At 36.4% G+C, this 18,411-nt stretch overlaps 1 protein-coding gene across 1 annotated transcript in view; it reads right to left on the reverse strand.

Annotated features, from left to right (window-relative positions):
* Window positions 1-13,825, reverse strand: part of LOC117422973 (phospholipid scramblase 2-like) — an 80,549-nt gene extending 66,724 nt beyond the window's left edge. The window contains exon 1 of the mRNA XM_058990273.1: window positions 13,359-13,825. The gene's annotated coding sequence lies outside the window, so the exon portion shown is untranslated. The remainder of the gene's footprint in view (window positions 1-13,358) is intronic.
* Window positions 13,826-18,411: the final 4,586 nt, after the last annotated feature.

An 18,411-nucleotide genomic window follows, 5' to 3' on the forward strand; every position in this document is an offset into this window, starting at 1 on the left:
CATTTTAAAAAACATGTTAACCATGGTAAATGCATAGTATAAACATGGATTTCTTAATTGCCTCTAGCAATAGCAGTCTGATCTGCAATTTATTTATTAGTGCTGAAAAAAACAGTGATGTATTTTATGAGTTGTATGTTAAGTAAAACCAACATGTTTGATGTTCAGACTATTTGTGTATTTTTGTCAGCAAAACTTTTACAAGGGACTGTAACCAGTTGTTTGAAGTTTCAAACCAATGTCAATGTAGGCACGTTTTTCATTAGAGCATTTATATGGACAGTGTTAGCAATAGGCCTAACTCCACACACACATACCTGTGTGTAAGTTCACAGGGCGCATATGAGGGCTGAGTTTTAGAAGACAGACAGGACAGACATGACTCTCACTACTCGGAGGACCTAGAGGAGCTTCCTCAGTCGGTCTGGGAAACAGATACCCATGAGAATGCAGAGGTTCCATGTGGTTGTAACCGAAAACATATAGGATGGGAAGAGCCCCTACTGCTCGGAGGACCATGGTCTAGTGGCCTGGGTAGACTCGGCTTCCCAAGGAGCAGAAAGGTCTCGGACCTGGAAACAGAAAGAGTTAGACAGGGCCGGCACCAGACGCCTGGCATGACCTCAGACTCGAGGACTCCGCCTGGTGCCGGCCCTGTCTAACTCTTTCTGTCGTGAGCCCCGAAGGGACCTGAGAATAAGAAGACAGTTAGAGGCCAGAGCTGCGAGAGTTGAGCTTGGCTAGTAGAGACAGGATTAGGATAGAGGCAAGCGCATGAGCTGCGAAAGTACAGGTAAGGCCAGGGGTCCCCTCTGGCTTCCCGTGAGAGCCTCTGCCATAATTGGCATATGGGCGGTGCAGCCAGAACCAGAAGCAGGGGGAGTGAGCTTCACTGGCCCCCCAAAGATAGGACCCCCGGTTTCCGCAAACCTCACCATGAATAAAAGACTGCTTGCTGCACACATAGAATAAAAGTTAGGAATGACAACATAAAAGGTTAGTAAAACAATTATGGATTGGAGGCCGTCCGATTGGAGAGAATGTCCAACGTTATTGTTATGCAGGCAGGTTCTTTTCCATCCCTCGGAGTGTTAGGTGTACTGCTGGAATTGAAAGCAAGGGAGGAGATGAAATGGACTTGAGGCGGTACTGGTACTGGATGCCGGAATGTATGACTGGATTGATGATGGAGCCAATTTGAGAATGTCTCTGAGAATATAAATGCTAGCAGGATTTCTTGACTGAATGAATTAAGCAGGATCCAATTCTGAGTGCAGAAGCTGAAGAAGGCTGCCCATGCTATCGCGTAGGTAGCTCTGGTGGATGGAGCCAGAGCTGCAGCCATGTATTGATGCACCGACTGAAGCAGGTTGGATAGAGTTGAGTTCATCGGAATGTCAGACAGCTAAAGGAGGGGACTTGGAGTGGTGAGGGATCTGCTGCTGGAACCAGGCTGCGGAATTTCCGAATCTGAAAACGGGACAAAGGATCGGCAGCGTTATTGAGGATGCCCGGTATGTGGTGAGCTTGAATAATAAACTTATTTGCTACTGATAGCCAGACTATTCATCTGAGTAGTTGCATGATTATAAGGGGAAGAGGAGCACCCTTTACTGATTATGTGCACCGTGGATGTATTGTCACTGAAAAACAAAATTGATTTCCAGGGCCACAGATGACCCCATAGAGAAGCGGCCACGACAATGGGGTATAGTTCCAGCAAGGGTGATGATTTTTGATGAGGTGGGACTGATTGACTCTCCTGTGGCCATGAGCCGAAGAACAATTGGGACCCAAAGAGACTGCCGAATCCTGTGTGTGAAGCGTCTGTAGCCAGGCTGAGGTCAGGAGCTGCTATGAGGTCGTCGTAAAATAGTGATAGACCTTTCCAGTTTCAAGCAGTGTTATCCACATTTCTATGTCCCTCCTGGCTTCTGCGGGGATATGGATGGAGGCGTTGAGATTTTGTGTGGTTGTAGAGAGGGCTAGGAGATGTGTTATAAAGGTCCTGCCTTGGGGGATGATGCGTATCGCAAAATTGAAGTGTCCAAGGAGAGAGAGGTGTTCCCTCTTTTTGATTGTTTTTTGGAAAGTTTTGATGAGCTGGCGCAGACGCTCCAATTTGTTGGGGGGAGGCGGGCCTTGAACTTGATTGTGTCGAGGGTAATTCCAAGGAATTCAAGGCAGTTGGTGGGTCCAAAGGTTTTTTCCTCTGAGAGTGGAACGCCCAGGGTGGAGAACAGTGTTTTTAGTTGTGAGATAGCTTGATTTGGAGGTTGCGATACTGGAGATATGAGGAGGAAATCATCCAGGAGGTGCAAGAGAAATGGTACATGGTATTCATTTAACAGGATCCAGTAGAGTGCTTCCGAAAGTGAATCGAATATTTGGGGGCTGCTGCAGCAGCTGAAGGTTAATTGCGTTGAAAAGTAATATGCGCCTTGCCAGGAAATTCCGAATAGGTGTCTTCGAGAGGGATGGATGGGCATCACTTTAAATGTGTCTGTGATATCAGCTTTTGCCAGCCATGCACCGTGCCCTGCCGTTTTTATGAATTTAATGGTGTCTGATAGAGTGATGTATTGTAGTGAGAACTGTTTGTGGGGGATTAGTGCATTAATGCTGCAGGTGGATTGACCACGGGGAGCTGAGAGATCGATTATCAGGCACATCTTCCCTGATATTTTTCGTGTAGCTATGCCAATTGGTTTGATTCTGTATTCCAGGAATGGTGGGGAGGGGAAGGGGCCAGCCATAAAGACCTTTTTGATTTATATTTGAATGAGGGTGGAGACGGCTTGTGGTTCCGAATTAGCGAATCTGAGGTTTTTGCAGATGAATGAGGAAGCAGGGGGGCTTTGCGGCTGAGAGTCTGTTATTGAAGTGGGGGGGGGGGGGGGGGGGGGGGAGCCTAAGAGATTAGGTAGTGCTGGTGCCGGTTGCAATGGCTGTTTTCAGGCAGAGGTTAGTAGAGTGTGTTGTAGACGTGCAGACCCCGCATGAGCGAGCGCGCAAGCCACCAATGATCCGGCTGAATAAGTCGTGATCAGGTGCGCCCCAGTTGATGACGTCGTTCTCCGATGCATCATACACTGGGTCTGGGTTTTATCAGTGCAAGCTCGACTCCGTTATTTAAGGAAGATAATAAAGAACAACTTGATCTGAAAGCCATTCTAGTGCCCAAAACAGGCGGATCCAGTATCTTAAAGTGGTTAGAGCTAATGAAATGATTCCATAAATCTTTCATTCACTATGTGGGTCTCAGATGTGCTGTTTTGAAAGAAGTAGATTAAATGAATCACATACTATTGGGTAGCTTTTAGTTCCTTGGTCATTTCACCCGGAGAGAGACATTATCCCCAGACAGGACATGTCCAGTCATTAGCCAACCAGCTGCTTCCCCTAATAGCTGCATTGCTTTGCAGTCAGTGACTTACACTACTGCCAATAAATATGATAAGGCATGTGATATAGTATTAGAAACTGTAGAAGTAACAATACCAGAAAATGATGTATGCAAACAAAGATTTTCTTTAGTATTGTATGACATGCGCTTCTTTCAAAACTACACGTGAGCCATGTAAGTTTAATGAAATTATTTTATTAGCTAAAATTGAGTCAACATCTTAATTAAGCATCTATCTATCTATCTATCTATATATATATACATTGCTATAAACTTAACAATACACAAGAAATTGAATAATGAAGTTTACAACGTCAGGACCCACAGCATCTGAAACCTCAAAGAGCCACATCAATGCAGACAAGCACTTCATCTACGATTAAATATTCCCATCTAAACAAAATGAAATGATAACACAGGAAGCTGTATTTTAAATTGAGAGAATATGAAGATAGTTAAGAATTATACTCCCAGAGGAATACTTGGTGTCACAAGCTATGAACACTACTGTTTAATGTACACTCATGCTCCATCTACCTCCTTTTCCATTATTCGAATCTCCTAACCAGTTCCTCATGCACACTTTGCAGACCCATGCTGTGTTTTCTATTTATTGAATACATTTTTACTCTAACATTTTTCCACCTGAGCTAGCAGTTGCAACGTTTATGGCTGTACAGCATGCAGGCCCCTTTCAGATTATGAACTTCATATTTTCTCATTTGCCTCATGCTTCAGTTGTCTTGGTTCATCTAGCCCGGAACGTACAAACAAGGAGGTGTTTTTAAAGGACCCATTTCCATTCTACGCCAGTGAAGTGTTGTCAATTAGATTAAAACATAGGTTTACAGAAAAATAATGTTTCAACTTCACTTCATAAAAAATAAAAAACAGACTGAAGAGAAACCCAGCTGGGCTAAGATATAAAATTGCTTTAAATGGGTAACAGACATCTTCTGGTCAAGACAACAATCTATTATTCAGGGCCATTTTACGAGATCAATTTGAAAGTACTATGAATTTATATAGCTAACCAAGTGGAAAAAACACAAAGACAGATGAGTAACCAAAGTATCAGTAAGCAATGCAATTGCACTGTGAGCCACTGATTACAAATACATTTCCATCTTCATATCTTCAAATGTAGTATTTTGTTCGACAGTAATGTACATAGCCCCTTTGTGAGCCCTGTCACTGTCCAAATCAAACTAAATTCCGAATGAAAGAGGAGATATATAATTTAAAAAATGACAGTTACAAAGTACTTCAAATTATATCTTCAAAGCGCACAAGAATTGTTTATTTTACTTGTTATCATTTGGGACAGGTTTGCGTAAATGTATAATTAAAAAATACAAAGGATGAATAAATGGTTTGAAAGATTAAATGGTAAAATTAACAAAACAGATTTTTTAATTGCATCATTGTTTTATTATTTGTCTGTGTTGAGTGGCATTGGCTTTAGAAGGCATGCAGCCACTTTGATCAGCATTGAAATGCTTGTTTCAGAATGTATTTGTTAGATGTGACATGCAAATACAATGCTCCGTCTTTCCTTTTCTACAGGATACAGCAAAAAACTGTGAAAACATTAAAAACAGAGAATTAGTTAATGACCCTCCTACAGTAAAATACAGTCTAACTGTGAATCAACCAAGTCTAACCATGCATTATGGGATCATGATATATCGAGGGAACACCTACAGTATGGATTAGTCATCTTGCAAAAATGTAAATAAAGGAAGGACCATCCAGCATTTTTTATTTTTTTGCTTCACAACTTACAAATGTATATACCGGTACAATGATTTAATGTAGTTTCAGTTTTGTTTAAATAATCTAAGTGGCAGAGGAATAAAGTACAAAAAGAAGTAGGTCTTTCAAAAGCTGTCTAACCCTATCAAATTCAGGTCAATGCTATCAAAGCAGCCACCTGAAATTCCCTCCACTAGAGCTGGTGCAGCTTTGTAATCATAGAAAATTGTGGATTTTAAGCAGAATTACACCAGCTTTGTGTAAATAATCAAGCAGTGACCTGTGGGGTTAAAACCCATAATTGAAGTGATACTCCAAAGCAGTGACTACCTTTTCTGTGCTCTAGTGTAGAAAGAAAGATAGCAAGATGACTTGTTGGGATTTCATTAGATTGTAACTGTGCTGAAAAAGTAACATTTTCACCAGCTGCTGCTTCATTTGGTTGCTGGAAAATTAGTGGCTAAAACAGAGCATTAGAGAACCCCAAAGCCCCAAATTAATGCAAAAAGATAATAATCTGATGTCATCTATTTTTTTTTTTTTTTTTTTTTTGCATTAATAATACAGAACGTGTGCTTTGTTTGGAATCTTACATCTCATTAGCTTCCACAACAGCAGCTTCAGAATTTGCATTCAAATACTGTTTGGGTTAAACAAGTAAAAGTAGAACATTTTAAAAATCAGAGAAGTTTGTCCTTCTGCACATTTTTTAAATAGCTAAGAAATGTACATTTTCTTCCATTCTTGTTTGTATGCAACCATGACAGTATTTTTTATATCAATATTTTCATTGTTAAAAAACGAAAAAACTGTATAGCTTTTTAAAATAGTGTTTAAAATATACGAGGTATATGCACTGGTACCATTTACACAGCACATGCATGTTCATTCCTATTGAGGATGGGCACAAAACCCAGATGCTGCTTTTCAAAATCGTTTCAATCCTGACAGTTACCTCTTGGCATTTATTGCAACTGCATGACACTCTCGCTAATGCATTTCAATTAGTGTTGGAGAAAAAGAGTTCTAATTGAATATTAATTAGTCAAGTGGGGGTGCAAATATAGAAGTCTGTGAAGGCAGTAGTGTGTGTGTGTGTACTACATCATAATTATTCATTTAGAACAGTGATCACACGGCTGGATCCGAAACTACACATTTTAGAAAATAACACTCCTGTACCTCAAGTAAACAGTACCACTGTTTAAAAACTGTGGATTAATCCCAGTTATGCATTACTAGATGCCTCCCTCCCTCATTAATTTTACTGATGTCTCCAGATGGGAAACAAAATATTAATTTTATTCAGCCTAAGGCACTGTAGACTTTTAAGGTACTCGGTAAATCACTGGTCTTAAAAAGCATTAATATTAGATTTCTACTATAAAAATGTAAGACCCATGGGTAAAAGGTTCAGTTTGTCATAAGTGTAATTAATTGTACATGAGAATGATTAATTTGTCCAAATGGCATAATATACTGTGCAGACAAGAATGCTGAGCAGACTAGCCTACCTTAAAGTCATGGTAACACTTGCTGAATTATGCAAATTAATTGACTCTTTCAATGTTGCATAAAATGCTGGTACTACTACATTGCATGGTACATTAGTCTGTTCATCCAATAAAAACTGTATTCTTTACAAGTGAATCCTTAAGTCTGAAGGCTCATGGACACAATCTATTTTTCTAAACAGATGTAGGACTTTGGTAGCTTAAAAGTTTTTGATTTTCAAATTATACATGTGATGAAACAAAATTGAAAGGTTTGTTTTTTTTTTTAATATAAGGTAGACCGTGTACATAACCTTCATTTTATGCCATGGTTAAGGATGAGTAATGCATTTCTATGTTCAGATAACATAGATGTTTTTTTGTTTTTTTTATTGATGAACATGAAGACAACACAGGCAAATGTTTGCAATACTTTGGACTAGTTATATGTCAGGGTGGCTGTGATCACATGTGAAGATGATGCTAAAATTGCTATATAAAAACATCCCACTGCCACACTGAAACATCACTTGAAACAGTTGTTTACACTGCATTTAAAGTAACAAAAAAAAAAACACCTACATGTTAACCATGTATTATGATAATTCCCTTTCAATACTAAATAGCAATGTTATTTTACATTTTGGATCTGCAATGAATTATTCACAGTTATGAAACATTGCTGTTATAATGTAAATCAATGCATTATGATACTTTGTGAAATGGTATCACAGTGTTGTGTATGCATTTCATATATCAAAAATAACTGGAACACAGAGAAAGCAAACATTAATTACATCAGACAATAAGACAGTAATAGGTCTATTCAATTCTGATACCAAGGTTGTATTTCGGATTCTCTGTTTAAAAAAAAAAAAAAAAAAGTAAAACTACAGAAAGGATCCGGTTTTAATGATTTAAAAGAAAGCAGTGTTTATATTAATAAAATATACCCTGTTATTCTAAAATACAGGGTCATACACACACATAGGTGCCAAGGTGTGGTATACTTCATAAATGAGGATTGAAAACTGTTTATTTCACAAATACAGTACACTGCCCTCCACAGGAGAATGCTTTAGAAATAGCACTAGTGTGTCACTGGACACATTTTTCCCGACAAACAACATACATGTTTTGATTATTTTGCATTATTCCATTGGAGGATCCCTCATATTAGAAGCAACAAGGCATAATAATCTTGACTGATGCCATAGCACCTTGCTGACAAAGCACATTTCTCCATCACTGTTTATGTTCTTAAAGGCCGGCACAAAATTACCAGTGCTTTGGCTCTTCAAGTTGACAGCTGTATCCATTTCTACCACAAACATGGAAGAACCAGGCGTAATAAGACAGCATGTGTAATAACGATGAGACACATAACTGAGTGTTTGCATCTCTTGAACATGTTGTTTATGGGTCCATTGTTTGGCTTTGTTTATGCTCATTCTGCACTATCAAATGGAATACTAAATATGCACCTTTCAGTTCCAACTAGGCTTCTTTCTAAATACTACCACTATTTAGCAGCCTAAAGGGAACCAACGCATCAGTAACACACTGCATGCACTGTCGAGTCTCAGCTTGAGCGTGATAGACTCTGGGGCATTTTAAAATTGTTAAAGCCAATCAAACATGGGACAGCTTCTCTGTTGTGTGGCTGGAGAGCTGTACCTCTGCATCAAATAACATTTTAAGCATTTTTGATATCCATGTGTCACGGCAACGTGACAAATTGCACATATTAATTAGGCACTAGACTTGGTGAGATTGCTGTTATTAACTGAGAGAGGATGGGTCGAATTTAATTGTGTGTGACATCAAAGTCAAGTGACTGATATTTCAAGCATCATTTAAAATGTTTGATATTGAAGTCATTGTATTCACATAAAGACTGTCTAAAAATATAAAGGAGACTGATGAAGAGGAAACACTCAGATGCATTTCCACAATCTCTCTGCAGAATCGAATGCAATATCATTTAGCTCAGCTCTTGGTAGTGACAAATTGACTACATTCTAAAGTGAAATTCATTATACTGCTTTCAGTCTATTCTACTTACACACCTCATTCTGAGAATATGTTCACTCTCTTTAAGGACTTCGTTTTCTTAGTTGGATCTTTTCCAAAATCAAATGATCCTGTTTTTTGAACATACAGTTTGAGAAAATAGACTTCAAAGAGCTTTTGTATTTCACTTTTACAGTGCTAGTGCATGATGAATAAATGCCAAGTGACCAGGGGGGTTTACCACAAACAGACCCCTTTGATTATTAAATACTGAAGATATAATGTTTCTTTCAAATACATGCAAAAGGTTTTAATAAGCCATCCATTCCACAACTGCAATGGTACCTCAAATATTATTAAATCACTACCAAGGCAGGTCAACTGGTTGGGGCATTTGTTCTTTATTTGACCTCAATGGCGACTGCCAAAGACAACCTAAAATCTGCTCTTAATACTCAATTAATACTCAACTCGCTCCCAAAGTCAAATCACTCCATTTACATTTTTGCAACATTACTAGTTTCAAATTGTGAAAATACTCCCAAACTGATGCAGAGATTCTAAGTTTTCTTTAAAGCATAACAAATTGCAAACCAGGGTATTTTTCCATTGACATTTAACCTTGGCCATTCTGTTTTAAAACACCATAGGAGTTTAATATCCCTTTACAGGTTCTTTAATAATTTAACATCTGCTTGTTATAGTTGTCACTTTTATTATCAAACATATGACAATAAAACAATTCCTGATGGCTTTCAGTCATCCATCAGCCATCCATTAAGATAAATAGTCTTGGGCCTATCAAAAAATAATTTGGCATTTGTACCGCAATACAGTTTTACAGTGTCTTGGCAATATACATCTTTGTGTATAGGACTCATCATTTGTACTTAAGCGGTATGGCATTTGCTACCTGCAGTCTACTATGTTTGGGGTTATTATCATTCTGGAACTAAATGTCTTACACTAGTTAGGGCATGTTGGACCTAGATATTGAAGATGAATGATGGCTGCTCCTGCATAGCCAAGGAGTACCTGAAGCAACAAAACACTACAAAAAATAAATATGATTTGGTAGGACTGTCAATGCGTTCTCCTACCCTTAGGCTCAGGCATTCAACAGTGCAAGGCGGGCATTACCAAACCGTAAAGCGCTCTTATTCGGGTTCTATTACTTAAGTAGAACAATCCCAGCCATTATTATCAACATGGGATGCAGATGTGATGCTTGTCGAGTCACTAGAGGTGGTCCAACACACTATAACATTTTTTTTTGGGGGGGGGGGGGGGGGGTTGGTGGTTTTTGTGTGTGTGTGTGTGTGTAAGACACACCCCACTGACATTTAAGTGCTCACAGTTGACTGTGCAAATGGAGAGGCTTTGAACAAACGATACTGTCTTTGAAACATGTCTCATTTACTTGACATTTTCATATGAAAATGTCAAATAAATGGGACATCTTTCAGTGAAAAAACAATATATTTCAAATGGAATATATATCATCTTAATGATGTTAACACAGCGACAACCCTACTGTACCTAGAAACAGAAGGATTTCTGTAGACCAATGACTTCATTAATACAGTTTAGCGATATATAGAGCTGAGGAGCTTTCGGTTGGTTTGGGTAAAATCCTGAATTGAGGACCTTGTTTGTTCTAATATGTGTAGCAAGCAAATACAGTACGTTCTTCAGACAAGTTTATACAGAGGTAAACACTAGTGTAGTGTTCAGGATGGTCGTATGATGGTGGCAGATATACACAAAAATTTGGAAATGTACAGATGGTGCCACCTAATCAGGATCCTGATATCAGGATCGGGATTTCTTCTTAAATGGGATACAACTATGGGTGACGGTTCTTCCCAATGCTATTTATGTTGTTTGATTGGGACGTCACTTAGTTTTATTGGGATACGGTATTTTCAAATGATGAACGGAGATCGCTTTTCAGAGCAAGACAGGCCGCGTAGCACAGTGCAGGGAGTACGTGATTACGCTGTGACTTGTGTAAGCCACGTTGAACTCTTATCGCAGGTACAATTAATTTTGTTTAGGAATAATAAAAAAATGGACTCATTTTAAATGATGTATTTAAAATGTAATCATATGTATTTAACATTTAATCACATGTGATGTGATTCTTTTCATTAAGAATCAAAAAAGTGTGACTAAGGTCATCTCAACTGCCTCTCGTTTAATTGGGACAGCCGCTTATTCAGGATATTTTTCCTTTTCCCGAGGCGTCACGACTGTACTTTTAACTAAAACTGGAATCTTTACTTTTCTAAAATTCCTTAAAACAGTCCTTTAAGTTTTGTGAATAGACCCAATGATTTCAAACATATTCAACAAACACTATTTAGAGAGAAAAGATGGGGGACTGACATAAGCCTTCAAGAATCAGAAACAAATCCTATAGTGAACTTATATTAGTATTTGAACTCTGTTTTTTTTCATCTGAATTAAATACAAGTATCATGCAGGTTACTACATACGTTGTACAGAAATTAATTCCATCCTAGTTGTTCAAAAAAAAGCTTTGGTTATTGGAACTAACTCATTATAAGTTATCCCATTTTCACTGATATGAATCACACGGAGTTGGCTATCGATAATGGTCAACTATGGGAGATCACCAATGATTTTTTTAATAAGTGTTGCAGTGTCCATAGTATACTGAGATGATTGCCGCCACTGAAGAAAGACAACAGGTGGTGTCAAGAATGTGACAGCCAACAACAAACACAGTTCCCCCTGATGAGCTGGGATTGAGCAGTAAAAACAAGGTGCTTAAAACAACAGCTAACAAACACTTCAATCTGTGAGAAGTCATAACATTCTGCCATGACCTTCATAATGCAGCCCATCGTAGAACTGTTTGCCTGCTGGAAAGGTAAGAAACAGATATTGTAATTCATTACAAAATAATATGCCAATTTGTCCTAGGTATATATATATAGTAATGCCATAAAATCCATAAAAATTCATAGAATCTTAAACCCAAGGTTTAATACTGTGAGCAGACCCTCATTAAAAGGGAAGGGAAATACATGGCAACAGGAACAGCAAGTCCAGTTTTAAATTAGAACATTAACAATCATATCTTTTTAATTATCACATTCTTATTTTTAATCTAAATCTGTCACAGGTTTCCCAACCCTAATCAACCAAGCAGAACAGTATCTACCGCTTATTAAATGTCCCAGTCTGAAGTTATTTTGACGTTACATCAAAAAGCCATTTATTACCGTGACAGGAAGTCCTAATAAATAATGCCTGCCATCACTGCGTGACGTAACACAATTCCCATTCTTTAGTAGACAATGACATTTTAATGTCAGGGGTTAGTCGTACGGCTGGAGAAATTACTTCATTCGGTATCTCAGTGTGACAGGTTAAAGTTATCATGTGAAGGTAATATTTATTAATGAGAACACATTCATAACACTGATTTTTTTTTCAATTCTGAATCATTTTCAGTTCTGAATTTCTCTCTTACAATTCAAAGTAACCTTTTCCCATGCACATTTTCTGCAATACACTCAATGCAGTTTATAATAGGTATGCAAGTCATATCATGCTGGTTTACTGTGGTGTTTACCATGCTTACTACTGAGGCTCGTCAATTGTTACCATGCTTCCAGAGCGTTTCAGCACTTCCCTTGTAAAAGCAACCACAGTAAAAGCATAGCAAAGTGTAATAAATCACAGTGTAAGCATGGTAAAGCATAGGTTAGCATTGTAAAGAATAGAGAGGTATGACAAGGCATATTAATAAACATGGCAAACCAGGGTAAACTATTGTAAATGCAAAGTATAACCATGGGAAAAGCATAATAAAACAGCAAAAATATCACAGTAAGCTTTCATAATGGTTTATACTTTGATATCTTGGTGTGCCACATTCCACTTTTATAAGGGTGTGCAGTTGGTACAATAATATACATCACTAGATTTGGAAGATATTTTAGCACCCACGTGACTTAACCACATAGGGTCATACCATCCATCTAGTGATGAATAAATAGTATGTAACTCATTTTCACTGGATTTTTTGCACTACCTATTTCTTTAAATTAAAACCTTTGTTAAAATCCAGCCCAGAGAGGGTCACAAGAAAAGTGACTTTGTTGATGTTAACCTATCCCCCAGTGGGCATTAAAAAAGCCAACAACAGTCTGTAGCAAGTGCTCAATATATATTGTTCAATGCTTATTAAAGGGTTCTGTGAGTAATAATTCATATTTTGATGTTTGTCAATGATTTATGAATGTACTTATGTACAAGTTATTACATACACAAATATACTGTGCACATACTGTATAAAGATCAAGTCAAGTGAAGGTTGATTTATATCCTCTGCAGTAATCAAACTAATAGTCTAAATGGCTTTGTATTACCATTTAACAATAATGGGGCTACAAAGAGTTCTTTGAGTCTGAATGTTTTGAAATTAAATAAAATTAGAACTGTAATATATGGAAATGTATAGTTTAGTAATTAAAAATACATATCGATAACGGATTAGCTAGTGAGATTTATAGATAAGTTCAACACAATTAGTTTTGTTTTTATTGTCTACAAAAAAACTATTTTGACAAACACAACGACACGCACTTTGTTTAAGAAGCATTAGTGGTATTAATTATTCGAATGACTCTATTAGAAAAAGAGTAAAGAACACTTACTTCACTTGTGTGTTTACACATTCAAACTTTTTCTTAACGTCTCGGTTTGTGCAGCTCTGCTGTCTCATTCAGTCCATTGTGTGTGTGCGTTTTTTTTAAAGAAGCTTCTAACTCGAAGCATGAAACACAAGTGTTTTTCATCACTTCTCTCAGTCTCAGACTCAAATGCTGTACTGTGTCGCCAAGCGTTTGGCATCCCACATCCCGAATTATAAACAATAGAATCCCCACAGAAATTTCAAATATGTGGAGGTGTTCTGAGTTATCTGAGAAGGGCATCTGAATTAAAACCGACTTTGCGTTCTGCCCCGCATTAATTGCTCCACGTAAAAAATAAAATAAAATAAAATAAAAACATAGCGGAAAACATCTGCGGGTTAACATACCCAAAAGACTGTAGGCTACTATAATAAAATGTGTATTTTAATAAAACGTCACTTTATATTTGTAACTAATTGATTGCATTTGTTTTCCACGAGTCTGTAAATAATGTGTGAGTACGCCTCGATAATGCCCTGTCTGTAACTTACAGACACAGTGTTTTGTGTTAAGTGATACTCTTTAGCAAGGTGTGGCCATGTAGTTACTTGCTTCTTTGTTGGCATTGTTTTCTGTAGGGCTAGGTTATATCAAGCTTGGAGACGTCTGAATAATTCTGCATGGGCTTTATCATCAGGTGGTACCTTTCCAGCACTGCAGAAGCATTAAGGGGTGGGGCTTCTGCAACGTTATGTTGCCGCCACCTGCTGGCAATTGGCCTTTGATGCTTTCTTCTCTCACCAGAAATAGTGTTTCCCAACCCCCTCAACCCAGTGTAAGAACGGCATTTCTTTTATCTCAACATTATTATTTTCTTTGTGTTCTCTCAATATCATTTTGAAGTCTTTTATTAAACATTCCTGCGTCTTAGTTTAGAATGACTGAATTGAAGCTTTCTTTAGAAGGCTTTAACAAATGCATATTTAAACGTTTAATACGTTTTTTTTTAAAAAAAAAAAATGTTTATTTTAGAGCTCAGTTTGTACTGGTTCATGTAAGGATTCTAATTTAAATGCAAAAAAAAAAAAAAAAAATCCACACTTGATTTTCTTAATTAAAACCAAATAAATTATAGTAGGTTATTGCATGAATATAATACTGTATTTTGAAAAGTTATTTGCAAAACTGTTCTCCTATATAATTGTGTTGTTTTGAAAAAATAGGTGGGTAATGTCAGAACAATAGGGAATAGAACATAGATGGTGGGTTATATGCAGAATATGCTGTTTCGCGGCTTTTTCTCGTTTTTCAATGATCTGGCAGTCCCAAAAGACTTACGAGGAGACATCTGTCAGCACCCCAGGTTGCTAAGTAGTTGTCAAAAACTGGTAGAGGTGGCATTGGTGCCCTAACTGATTAGGCCACCTGGGGAACATCATTATAGACAAACCATTTGGGGTACTTTTATTTTACTTGCAGGGTATTTAAACACTTTCCTCACGACAACGGATTGTTGACTTATTGAGTTCACTCTTGGCTCTGTAATACAAATATGTTGATTTAGTCTAGTTGTATTAGATTAATTAGGATCTATACGTGGATGCATTTAATTGAATTAAAGAATAGTGGACTGTACACTGGAACCGCCTGTAGATAGAGATTTAGGAGACCTGTCACTCAAAAGTTCGACACACTGAACTTCTTCGCGGGGTATTCGGTTCTGATAACACCTACCCTCACACACAAGCTTCTGTACTGCACACCAGACATGGAAAGTATTGCACTGATCTAAGATTGTATTGGAATATTCTGATTTCTTTTTTTTTAATCTGGGGTGTCATGTATTAAGAAAAAAGCATCACTTAAATTATTATTATTATTATTATTATTATTATTATTATTATTATTATTATTATTATTATTATTAGCAGTATGGAGTAGTGGTTAGGGCTCTGGACTCTTGACCGGAGGGTCGTGGGTTCAATGTAAAAATAATGTGATATCTGTATAATGTGAAATAATGTATAATGTGATACCTTGTAACAATTGTAAGTCGCCCTGGATAAGGGCGTCTGCTAAGAAATAAATAATAATAATAATAATAATAATAATAATAATAATAATAATAATAATAATAATAATAATAATAGCTATATCCTCTGCATACATTGTTGCATGTTAATGTGCTCTAAAGTACCACTATTTTTTATTGCATCTGTCTATCTGCTGTAAAAATGAGTTAAAGTCAGAACTTGTTGTATTTTATAGGACAGTGGACTTTCTCACCATGTATATTTATGCATGTATGAATGTTGGCAATACTTTATGTATGTATGCACGTACGCATGCGTGTATGAGCGGATGGTTGGATCACGCACGTGACTTTTTGTTAGGCTGGGGTCTCAGAAAATCTGACAATAACAATAACTCTCTTTCTCTTCATGATATTTAACTAACTTTGATTTGAGGGTAGTGTTGGAAGCGTCCCTTGGCTGAAGAAAGGTAACACGATATCCAGGTTTAGGTCGAACGCGAGTTTGTAGTTAGGGTTAGGTTTAGGGTTAGCCTATAGCTTCATTTTTTCCATGTGCATGCTTTGCCGTTAACAAGATCATAGAAAGTTATTTATGAAACAAAATATAAATTAAATGAGCAATGCTTACATGCTATTGACGTGTTTTCAGAATACAATTATGATATAACGGATAACATTAATGAATATATATTTAAAAACAACTACCGGGTATATGCAACTTCTACAGTGTTGCATCTAGTCTATATTTATATCGATTGCCCTGTATGTACTTTTCATATGGATCCATTGAGTTTGTGAAGGTGAGTTTTTAACAAGCGCTGCTGTTGTTATAAAGTAAGAATATTTATTCTAGTGTATTATCTAATAGGCCTGCCTAACTTAAGCCCACAGGAGGTAAGGCTAACAAAATTAATATGCAAAGAAGCTGAGCTCTGGAGACCTATCATTTTCTTGCAAATTATTTCCGTTTTAGGATGAAACAAAACAAGACAATGCCATTTTTTTCTGCTCCCGAAAGAAGCTGAAACATTTAAATAACTTAACCCAGGACAGCGGGTGGCGAAAATTAAATAAGTAAATATGCAAAGTGGAAAGAATCAAGACCGCACTTGTCTAATATTTCATTGATCAGATTGAGTTGAGTATATTAGAGCCAGACTGTATATATTTGATTAAGAAAAGTCTGTGGAATGAGTGTACGACAGCAAAGAAATGCTTTCATTTGTTGTTTGCGCTTTATTGTACTGACAGAGAACAATGAAAAAGTAGCGTGCTGAGAGCCCTTCACTTTATTAATTCATTTAAATAAAAAATATATACGATACATGTTACCATCTAAACACAGAGAACGTGTTTATTGAGTGGGATATTAGGTCTCACATTTTAGTTAAAGCATATATATATATATATATATATATATATATATATATATATATATATATATATATATATATATGCTTTAACTAAAATGCGACACACACACACACACACACACACACACACACACACACACACACACACACACACACACACACAATAGTTAGTAGCAGTAGTTGTCGTAGTAGCAGCCGCAGTAGTATTCTATTTTAATTATTTACATACTTAACATACTAAACTCTGAACTTTACTCAAGACCTGGAATCAGATTGTCTGACTTAAATAGCACCAATTGTTTAATTTAACCTAGGTTCAAGATTTTTAAAAATAATTATTTTCAAAAAAGTAAAGTCTAAACACTTATCGAAATATTATTATTGGTATTGCAAAAAAAATAATGCATTTTCAGTTAACTCAACAGAAAAAGTTATGATCAGACTCTTACTCGGTAGATCGGCTATACTCGGGGAACGCAGAATATTAATTTGTTTTTTCTGTTGTCCTCTGAAGAAACCTATAATGGGGCAAAGTTTTTTTTTGTGTGTGTGGTATAAATGGACCCAACGAAAATATACAAGAAACAAACAAAAAACACAGTGGAGTTAGTTTTTATTTTATTTTATTGTATTTATTTATTTATTAATGTTGTGTGTAGGGGCCTACAACACTGTAGGAAATCTCTAGGAAATGTAATAATAATAATAATAATAATAATAATAATAATAATAATAATAATAATAATTTATTTTATTTTGGGATTTTTTTAATAGCCTGTACAATTGTTTACTCTTTTATAGTTAAAAGGCTAATGCCTAAACTTCTAAATAAATGCATACATACATACATACATACATACATACATACACACATACATACATACATACATACATACATACATACATACATACATACATACATACATACATACATATATTAGCTATTTGGAAGAAACTTTTTTTTTTCAACAACCAAATTAAAGGAAACTAACAACTAACATTAATTTATTATCAAAGGCATGTACCCATGCCTTTAATAATAAATAAATAAATACATACATAAATAAATAAATAAATAAATAAATAAATAAATAACATAGCTTCATTTTAACATCCAACACTTGTTCCGAAGTAGCTCTTTCATGCAATAAATCAAAGCGCATATGTTTCCCACGAGCATTCTCAGTACACCACAACTGAGAAGAAATAGTGCCCCGAGTTCTAATACCAACTTTGCAAAATTGCTTTTATAATAGCTCTTTTAATATAATAGTATTTCCAAGCAATATTTTTGTTTAATTTTGGATCATAAAGTTCTTGAATCTCCTGGGTCTACTTCAGCTGCGGAATTTGAATGTTTTACTCTTGTGTAGACTTTCGGCCTGAAAGCAACGCATATTATATGCAATTTAAATTTAAATGAGCAGAAATTGCAGCAAGTTGATGAACAATGTAATAATAACAGTTAAAGTTATCTGTGCAGCTGAGCAATACTAGGTATTTACCTTGATTGATTTCTTCACATTGGTTTTTGTTGCTAAGTGACAGTGGCATACTGTGACGTTCTTGGGGCTCGTGTTCAAAGTTAGCAATTTTCGTTTATGAAACGGCTGCTTTACCGAAAAGTATTAAAGTGTTATTGTTGGTTTATTTTGAACCATTTAAC

Source organism: Acipenser ruthenus, chromosome 17 (assembly GCF_902713425.1).
Source record: "Acipenser ruthenus chromosome 17, fAciRut3.2 maternal haplotype, whole genome shotgun sequence".
Lineage (NCBI taxonomy): Eukaryota > Metazoa > Chordata > Actinopteri > Acipenseriformes > Acipenseridae > Acipenser > Acipenser ruthenus.